This window comes from Theropithecus gelada, chromosome 11, assembly GCF_003255815.1.
Source record: "Theropithecus gelada isolate Dixy chromosome 11, Tgel_1.0, whole genome shotgun sequence".
Classification (NCBI taxonomy): domain Eukaryota; kingdom Metazoa; phylum Chordata; class Mammalia; order Primates; family Cercopithecidae; genus Theropithecus; species Theropithecus gelada.
The window spans coordinates 50742440-50753171 of record NC_037679.1 but is presented as its reverse complement, the minus strand read 5'-3'; positions in this window follow the sequence as shown (position 1 = coordinate 50753171).

Here is a 10732-nt window from a genome sequence, read left to right as displayed (position 1 = left end):
TTAGAGCTAGTGGCTCCTTAATATGCTGGATATTCATTTATTTGGTACCTCCCCCAAAAGAAAAACCCACAAGATGACTTTTTTCAAAAACAAACAAACAAAAAAGTCAGCAAGCAGGGATTTTTGTGTGTGTGTGTGATTGTTCTGAAATGATATATACAGTTTGAATTGCTAACTGGAATGAGCCCCACAGTGTATAGAAAAATAGATTTCTCCAAAGCATATTCTAACTGATATAATATAACCTTCCTCTTTGTGGTCCATCTTGTGTATCATTTCTTTTATTTGAATGTAATAGTTTAGAATTTATCTGTATTTTTATTATAGATTTGTGAGGATAAATAAATAAATACAAATGGTATCTTTACATATTTTTATATTAAGGCCTGTCTGGATTTATATGTGTAAAATGTAATCCATTTGATTAATTGCTAATTTCAGTCTAAATATATTTTATTTGTACATATGAAACTAAAAATATACAAAATGATTAGGTATGCCTCTATTCAACATATGAATTAGTTAAGAATCCTTTCCACTATACCTTCAAACACAACACATTCTATGTTCCCTGTTTGGAACACAAGAATTGTTTGAGGAAAGCATGGTTTGGCTGAATTTTACCCTTCAGGTAAATCTTTGAAATTCAGTTTATCCCAAAAGTTATATACCACGTTGATTATGTTTCTTACACTGAGTACAAATACAGCTTAAAAGCTATGGTAATTTCTTACGGGGCAGTAACCCAGTACATGCAGTAGAAAGAGTACAGACTTCTAATTTTGCCTTCATTCACCATGCTTACGTGGGCAAATCTCACAATCTTCAAGAGCTTCAGCTTCCAAATCTGCCAAAGAGTATATTGTAAAGATAATGTTAAAAAGATAATGTATGTAACATAGTTATCTCAACTGGAAACTCAGAAAAGTTTCTCTTAGAACCATTCTGCCCAGTCCATTACCTCTAAGTGCCTGGTGGATTATAATACTTGCATCTAAAATTGTTCTGAGATAAATAAGAAAGAAAATAATCATCACAACTGAAAGCTTTATTTCCTATAGATCTACCCCAAACAGAGGCAGGTGAAAAGTGTTGAAGCACACTACCTGACTGGCACAAGGTGATACCATTGCATGTGGAGTTGAGCAGAGATGGGCATTCATATAGGGTGCCAGTTTCCTTGGAATCACCCTAGTGAGGTGTTGAGGATTCCACTCTAACTTCTATGGGTACCACTTCTCAAGTGCTCATTTCTAAAGATGATTTATTTAAAACATGATTTATTCTAAAGATGATTTATTTTATGTGTTAAAAATGTAACACATAATTATTATAAATTTTTTTAATAAAAGTAGACAAGAACAAGAAGAAAATACACTTTTTACAGGCAACCTCTATTAACATTTTGCTATATTTTCTATTTTCTCTATGAGCATATGTGCACATATAGTTGAGCTCCTACTGTAGATAACTTTATAGTCTGCTCTTCGTCATAGTATCAATTTGTGAAAATATCATTTAACTTTGACACATAATTATGAAACAAATTTAACATAATTTTTAATCATTATCCTGTTGTGGGACATAAAATTGTTTTCAACATTTTCCTATGTAAAATAATACTCAGATCAACAATCTGGCGCATAAGCTCTGTCTGCATTTTTTATTTATATTCTGAAATATTTCAAGAAATTGTGTGGACAAAGGATTTAAATATATTTAAATTATTGTCAAATGTTATTAAATGCCTTGTGTATGTAATGAAGCATCTTATATTCTCATTGATACTGAAGCAATTTATCTTCTCATTGACATTATTTAGAGTGTTCATTGTACTATCCCCTTACCAGATCTATTACCATTACACAGATACACACATACTTGTACAACTCACACACATACACACATATGCTTGTAAGTATAACTTTTTTAGGAGCTATTTATTCAAGGCACTATAGTGATACTGGCAGGAGACAGGGAAATACTGGGTATAAGTGGGCAGTTCCCCGGCAAAGGCCTCACCCTCAAGCCTGGAGACTTGTGACCCTAAATGGTGACAGGCATTCCTGTTTTTATGTCAAAAAGTTGCCTTTTGGCCCATCAAGCCCTCTATCCTGTACCCATATAAACCCCGAACTCCAAGCTCCAGAAGCAGAGAAACAGATGAGGAGACAAGAAGACAAGCTGGTGAATGGCAGAATGACAACAAGAAGAGAAGAAACATCTGAACACCAAGAGGAGTTCGGTTGGGGGCATTCAGAGAGGATTTTGGCCACTGGATGGCCAAACTCCAGGGGAAGATCATCTTCCCACTCTATCCCCCTTCTAGCTCCTCATCCGTCTAGCTGAAAGCCACCTCCACCACTCAATAAAACCCCAATTTCATCCTTCAAGTCCATGTGTGACCCAATTCTTCCAGAACTCTAGGCAAGAGTTCAGGATACAGAAAGTTGTCACACTGGCCCTCTGCCCTTGCAAAGTTGTCACACTGGCCCTCTGCCCACGCAAAAAGAGGGTCCATTGAATTGGTTAACACTTAAGCTGTCTGTGGACAGCAAGGCGAAAAGAGCTAAAAGAGCATTGTAACACTGGGGCTGCAGGCACCCACCCCTAGATACTACCACAGGGCTGGAGCCCAAAGCACTCGCCCCACCTCTTGTACCTGTCCATCTGTGTGGTCTGCCTCCCATCAGGGATTTGAGTAGCAGCGGCAACCAACAGGCAATCCACACCTCTGTCACACATCCTGTGAGGGGGATCAGGGAACTCTCCCATTTCAATAACACTTTTGTTTTCCTTCCTAATATTTAGTTCATTAACACATCTGATTTTTTCCTATCAATAAATGAACAAAGCCTCTTACCATCTTTCAGTATGATCTATATCCTAGGTTTCCATATTTAATATTTGTTTAAAGCTATTCTTTAATAGATCAGTTGATGCCTGGGGCTATCAACATGATGAGCTGTGTTCCTAGATGAGTTCTAATGTAAATTTTACTACAACTAGAATTTCTTTGTCAAGTTAAGCAAAGTAGAAACTAGAATAAAATTACTATGTAAATTAGTATAATGAGAATTAAATTGAAGTTTTGGAATATTGACAATGAAAATATTCTCATTCATTGAAAACAGAGCCCCTTAATAATAAAGATTTCAAGGGACAAGACTAATACATTCCTTCCCACACACTAATTGTATTTAACTATGTTTATATAATATTATAGGAGTCTATATTTCTAGAGATCTAATTCAAACCCAGTATGCTTGCTCTCATAGAATGGAAATGAGACAAATTCATACAGATTTGAGTCCTAGTTTGGTTATTCATTGTCTTTGTGACTATGGTCAAGTTACTTAATTTCTGTAATTTTACAATTTCATATCCTTTAAATAAATAAGAAAATGCCTGTTTCCCAGAGCTATTAAAAGGATCAGATTAAAAATGCATATATAAATATTTTGGACATAATAAATATGCAAAATAGCAATTCTGTATATGAGACTTAGTTTTTTATGAGGTAATAAGAGCACCACTTTGGGGCAGGCTTCTTTAAGGAAAAGTATGTTCACTACTCCATAGGCTACAATTTCAGAAACATTTCTTATTCAAGAAATTCCAATTCCTGGATCATTCTTCAAGATAACAAAAATTCTCCTTCTTTCCAGAAACCTTAATTTTGCCTGTTTTATGATCAAGAATTATAATTCTTGTTCTTTAAAATGAATTTCTTAATCTCCAAAGACGTTAGTATTTGATCAGGTTCCACCTACATTTGAGAAGTAGATTATGAGCCACACAAAAGTTTAAAAAGAGTGTTGAAGACCTCAAGGAGGTATTTCTTTCTCTGACAAGTTGTAGAATCTCAATAACTTCTGTATTCAAAGAACCTTTAAAACATATACTTTGTAGATTGTATTTGGAGGATGAACATTTTTCAAATTTTGTCCATAAGCAAAATTTTAAATGGTTTCCTTTGCTAAGACACTATGAAGAAAAAGACTTTAAAAATAGAAAAAAAAATGAGAAACGTGTTTATTCCCCTACTAGAGGTTTATGATCATTTGTTCGCTCTTCTTCCTTATAATCTCATAACACAAACACAATCTTGCCATTTTCAGACATACTTTGGAGTTCTTTCACATTCAGATTTCCAAGGTTTCTTGAGTGGAAATTCGGTCCCTTGGAAATCCATGGTGAGAATATCCTTTGTTAATGCCAATTAAAATATGAGAAAGATCAGACTGACAAAAAGAAGCTTAAATTGCAGCTGGAGGGAATTAGATTAGACCAAAAAAAATCTTTAATGGTAAGTTTTTTTAGCCTTTGAAATAGATTTTTAAGGAATATGTCACTTTTTTTAGAAATATCTTAGGAAATCTTAGAAAAATGGCCTAGATGTTTCTCATTTTTATTAGGGAATAATAAATATTAATGAATGGATGCCCCGATTTCTTTTTTATTTATTCAAAGCCCAGTTTAATTTGCTGCTGGTTAACTTGAATGTTATTACAAATTGTTATTGCATCCCTACTGGGAGCAGTAACATGTCTTGAGCTGGAACAATATGATCTATATAAACTCTTTTCATTTTATCTTTGAAAGTTATAATTGATCTTTCCTACTCTCTTATAGAAATTCCTCAGTGGCAGTAGAAATCCTACTCTCTTATAGAAATTCTTCAGTGGCAGCTGTATTGGAGGGCCTTATTCTTTGCTAATTATTTAACTACCATTCAATGTACCCCGTCATCTCATTGTGTATACTGCAAAGTACTAAATAGTTAAACAATACATTCTACTAGATATCCATAAGTAAAGATACTTTTAGATTTTAAAAAAAACTGAGAGAATTTCAGATCCAGTGGGCGAGAAGGCAAATCAATGATTCATGATCAATCATGAGGTCAGAGAGAAAAAAATTTTTTAAAAATTATTTTCTTTTGTATGGGATTGGTGAAGGCAAAAGTGGCTCAGAAATAAGCCTGTTGTATATAACAATTCAGAGTAATAGATGCATATCTGTGATGCTGGACAGTTCGCATACTGGAAAAAAAACCAAACTATATAATGACATAACAGAGGAGATTTTTGCATTTCCAACATGCCTTTATGTAAGAAGGCCTTCAATGGTGTGATTCAAAGTTTGCTTATTTCTTTCTCTCCAAATTGCAAAACTTCTGTTGTAGATAACAAGCCATAAAAATTGCCAGTACGCAGCTCCATGCATATCTAAATCTTAGGAAATTGCCATTATTTGACCATTTTTTATTTTTTAAAATGACAATTTAATATAGTTTCACGTAATCAAGCCAACAGGATCATAGTGTGAGTTTCCTAGGGATGCTGAACAAAGTACCACAAGCTGGGTGGCTTGAGCAACAGAAATTTATTGTCTTATAGTTCTCAATGATAGACGTTCAATACTAAGGTGTGGCAGGATTTGTTCTTTCTGAAGGTTGTGAGGGGGAATCTATTTCAAGCCTCCTTCCTAGCTTCTAGCTTCTTGTGGTTTGCTGGACATCTTTGGCATTCTGGGACTTACAGACCTCATCCTGATCTTTGCATTCATGTTCCTATGACGTCCTCCTTATGTGTGTGTCCAAATTTTCTCTTTCAATAAGGATATTTGTCATATTTTTACATTTTTTCTTTTATTTTTAATTGACAGATAATGATTGCATGTATTTATGTAGTACACAGTATGATGTTATGTGTGCACCAGTCATATTAGATTAGGAGCTCACCCTATTCCAGTATGACCCCATGTGAATTCAATTTATTCCTTCTTCAGTAGCCCTTTTTGGGGATAAGGTGGAATTCTGAGATACTGGGAGTTAGGATTTCAATATTTGGAGAGGAAATAATGTAGCCCATGTGACAATCGTATTCCTCATGTTTTCATTTTTCTTGCTTTTTGGGTTTTTTTTTTTTTTTTTTTTTTTTTACAGAGTTTCGCTTTTGTCACCCAGGCTGGAGTGCAATGGCACGGTCTCTGTGCACTGCAACCTCTGCCTCCTGGGTTCAAGCAATTCTCCTGCCTCAGTAGCTAGGATTACAGGCATCTGCCACCACACCTGGCTAATTTTTGTATTTTTAGTAGAGATGGGGTTTCACTTACTATTCACACAGTAAATAGCATCTTCACTATTTACTGTTTCTAGTTTAAAGTTAATCAATAGATTTCATTTTTGTCATTACTGTATTTTACTATATTTTTCATTTTTTTTTTCTTTTTTTAGGTGGATTCTTGCTCAGTCACCGAGGCTGGAGTGCAGTATCACGATCTCAACTCACTGCAACCTCCACCTCCTGGGTTCAAGCAATTCTCCTATCTCAACCTCCCAAATAGCTGGGATTACAGGTGCACGCCACAATACCTGGCTAATTTTTGTATTTTTTTAGTAGAGATAGGGTTTCACCATGTTGGCCAGGCTGGTCTCGAACTCCTGACCTTGTGATCTGCCCACCTGGGCCTCCCAAAGTGCTGGGATTACAGGCGTGAGCCACCGCGCCCGGTGCGCCCGGTCTCCATTTTCATAAATAAGAAACACTGAAGATTCTCAATCTATGCTCTCTTAGCTGTTCTCTTAACTGTTCTTCCATAGTTTTATTCCTTTCTGTCTGCATCAGATTCCAAATGAGTGCCTTTCGCTGTTTCAATTAACCAGTTAACTCTTTTTGCCCAGTCTGAATTTTTCTCAATATTTTAATTACAGTATTTTAAAATTTTTTCAAGAGTTCTAATTATTTTACATAGCTGTATGTTCTTGTTTCATTTCTGCTAGCTTGAATTTCATTGTTTTTATTAATTTGTTTGTATATACCAATAATTTTTATTTTAAATTTTATGTTGTTTAATTTTATCTAGAGTAAACTCCTGTTTCTATTGTTAATTTTGTTGGATGCATTTAGTTAGTATAGTATATTTCATATGTAACAGAAAATTAAGTAACCTGTTTGTTATATTAAAGATAATATAACAGACATCTTTGTACTCACCCTATAGGTTAACAATGTTGCTGTAGCTCCCTGTGTGGCCCACCATGAGCTCATCACTCTCATCTCTCAATGGTAACCTCTATCCTGAATTGAACATACATTATTCTCTTTTCCTTAGACTTGTACTAGTAAGGTAAAATTTAAAAGTTTTTTTTCAGTTTTGTAATTTCACAACATAAATAAATACTGTTACAAATATTTATGTGAATTACTCTTATGTTCAATAATATGCTGTGAGATTCTTTGTGCCAAGTTCATTTAGTCATTTTCAATTCACCACAGCCCATCGGTTTATAGTACTTTTTCCTGTATTTTCCATCTTATCTCTCAGTATTTTATTTTGGGTATCTTCCAGTTTTACTAATTTTCTGTTCAGCTGTGATTGAACTGCTAGTAGGCTCATCCACCAAGTACCTAATTTTAGGTATTGTACTTTAATTTTCTAATTTCATTTGATTCATCTTGATAGTTTCCAATTATCCACCAGAATTATCCATCTTGTCATTTAACTCTCTTAGTATATAAATTAGAGTCATTTAAGAATCTATATTTGAGTATGCCAATATCTGGTTCTCTTTCTTGTATTGCTTTATTTTCTTTTAGTTTTTGCTCAAAACTAGCTTTTTTTGTCTAATCATTTTTTAAAAAGTATGAAACATTATAATAAAACATATGAAATAACATGACAGCCACAGGATGTTATCTTTATTCAGAGTGAGAAAATTTTCAGATGAAAATTTCTGTATAATGGATTGAAAGGGCATGAAATTGGGCTTTGAAATTTTGGAGAAGGAGTGGTCTACTTCCAATTCAGCCTTATCTTAGGACATAGCTTTTAAAGGTTCCCAGCTGAGAGACTCTATACCTGTAGATGTCTGAATGCCAGTTTTTGCCTCTCCAGCTCCATGTGTCTACCAGCAGCTCTGCAAAGCTACTCAGCCATAGCTTTTGTAATCTGCAGTAAGTTGAAATACAAACAGCTCCATAGTTTGCTATCTTGATAGGCATGGATAGATAGACCTACACGTCTACATCTGTATCTGTCCATCTATATATCTTTGGTTCTTTTTCAAATATGTGTGATTATTTTTTATTAATTATTTATTACCCCTTACCTATGCTTTTAATTTCTTCTTTTATTTATTCAATCATATTAAGCATATAATCTTTCTGATAATTTCAATGTATGAAGTCTCTACAGGCCTCATTCTTATGCTATTTTTCTGCTTACTCTGCCTCATGGTATTTTTGGGGGGCATGTTTTGTAATTTAAAAAAAGTAACTGTGATGTCATATATATTAAAACTTTATTTGTGGGCCTTCTTTAAGACCTGTATTTAAAATACATTATTCAGAGAGGGTTTCTTTTTCTGTTTTCAAAGAACATGGGGTAAGGGGCACTACCAACCTGGCAGCAGCAACCTAAATCCAATTCTCTACTTGAGACTTTTTATATCCTTTAGGTAGTGTGAATTCACAATACAAAAAAAGTATTACAGTTGGCTTAAGAACACTTGATATTTCTCCTCCACCAAGAGCTAAAGTCCAGATAGAACAATTTCCTTCCTGGTCCTTTATGTGGGACTTTTTTTGTTGTTGTTGTTAATGAGTCACAATTTATACAAGGGCTATGTCTCTGAGAGTCCTCATTTTATGTGGGAGTCTCTCTCTGACGTTCTCACCATGAACAGACTCAAAACTTTTCTTCCTTGTATTGTGTGACCATTTAAAATGAAACTCAGTTAGGATTAGCAGGTGCTGGTCATGTATCTCTGGATATGTGCTCCCAGTTTTCTAACCCCTGAGGAGGGCTGGCTTACTTCGCTGCAATCTTCATTATCCATTTAAATTTTTTTAATTAATATTTTTGTGAAACGTTTTCAGATATTTTGTAAATAAGGACAAGGTATTAAGATCACAATGCCCAAAGCTCCATTCAGGACTTTAGCATTTACTTCTTGGACTTCACACAATAACTTTCCAAGTCAGAGGTTGGCAAACTACCACCTGTGAAACAAATCCAGCCCACCATGTGTTTTTGTAAATAAAGTTTCATTGAAAGGTTTTTTTTTTTTTTTTTTGAAACGGAGTCTTGCTCTGTCACCCAGGCTGGAGTGCAGTGGCCGGATCTCAGCTCACTGCAAGCTCCGCCTCCCTGGTTTATGCCATTCTCCTGCCTCAGCCTCCCAAGTAGCTGGGACTACAGGCACCCGCCACCTCGCCTCGCTAGTTTTTTGTATTTTTTAGTAGAGACGGGGTTTCACCGTGTTAGCCAGGATGGTCTCGATCTCCTGACCTCGTGATCTGGCCGTCTCGGCCTCCCAAAGTGCTGGGATTACAGGCTTGAGCCACCGCGCCCCGCCTGAAAGTTTTATTGAAAGCTTTACAAATACGTTTTTCTGCCTTCAGTTTAACAGACTCATTTATGGTGTGTATGTGTGTGTGGTGTTTTTGTTTTATTTTTATCTTCTTGTTTTTCTCTTTCTCTTTGCTCTTCTACCCTCATCCGTCCTTCTCTAGCAAGGGCTTCCTTTCAGGGGTTCAAGTCAAAACCATTCTTCTAATTGTAATATTTTATCCTGAAAGTATGAGGGAAAACCCAAATGAAGCTACCAGGTGAGGGATTGGGTTGGTTCAGCTCACAGCTGTCTATATCCTCCTGCCCCATAGGCCTGCCTCTCACCATGTGCCCCTGTAGACCTGGATCACACCATGTGCCACAGCCCCTGCAATGGAAGAGTCTTTCTCAGGCTCCTTTTATTAGGTGAGAACTCTGGCTTCACTGAGAAAGGCAGGAGTAAGCTCCCAAATACCACAAAGAATACTTTTAATTTTCTTATTCCGACAGGAGTCAAACTCTTGGCTTCCACTGTTTGCTTCTGGATGTGAACCTTGACCATTCCACAGCACCATTTCTGCACATTATCTCATTTCTTGTCATAAAGTAGTTTATCTTGTGTTTGAGCCAAGACATATCTTTTTTATATTTTACCCATCAATGATATTTGTTTAGAGCCAAAGGGACAATCAAAATACTGCCACTGTATCATCTCTCTGGAATTTGAGTTCATATGATACTTTTAAGGAAGAAAATTTTATCCTCACTGAGGTAGCAGGTCTTGATTGATTTCCCCAAAGGGATCTTCTTTCTTCAGAAAAAAAGTGGAATAGGAGTAGAAAAGGTGACAAGAATGCACATGCACATGTTCATATTAAATACCTTAAAATATAAGATGTGGGAAGGAAAATGTTCGCATGAAAAATGTCATTATTTTCAGAATCATTTTCTAATTACTTGGAACATTCTGGAATAGCTGAGAATATTAAATATTTATGATCCTTAATTTTTGAAGTACTTTGATTATGTGCAATATAAACCTTTGGCAATGCTGAAGGATCATCTCTGGGACAGTTGTTCAGCATGTGTTCTGGATGGTGAGAAGGACTAATGACAAAAGCACTCAGCTGAGCAGGGGCTTCCCCACCACAGTAGAGGTGAGGGGGAGATATGTAGATCCCGTCTCCGTGCTTTTCTGTGCAGAGAAATGTCATGGCACCAGAAGGAGACTTCAGGATGTATAAACATGCATTGATTACTGTATTGGTTCACTGGAGAAGTTATACTTATGCCTCAAATTGAAGAAACGGTCTGATACATTCTTAATATATTTTATACATTTTTCTCTCATGATAAAGCATTTTGGAAAATTATTCTACCCCCAAATGATTTA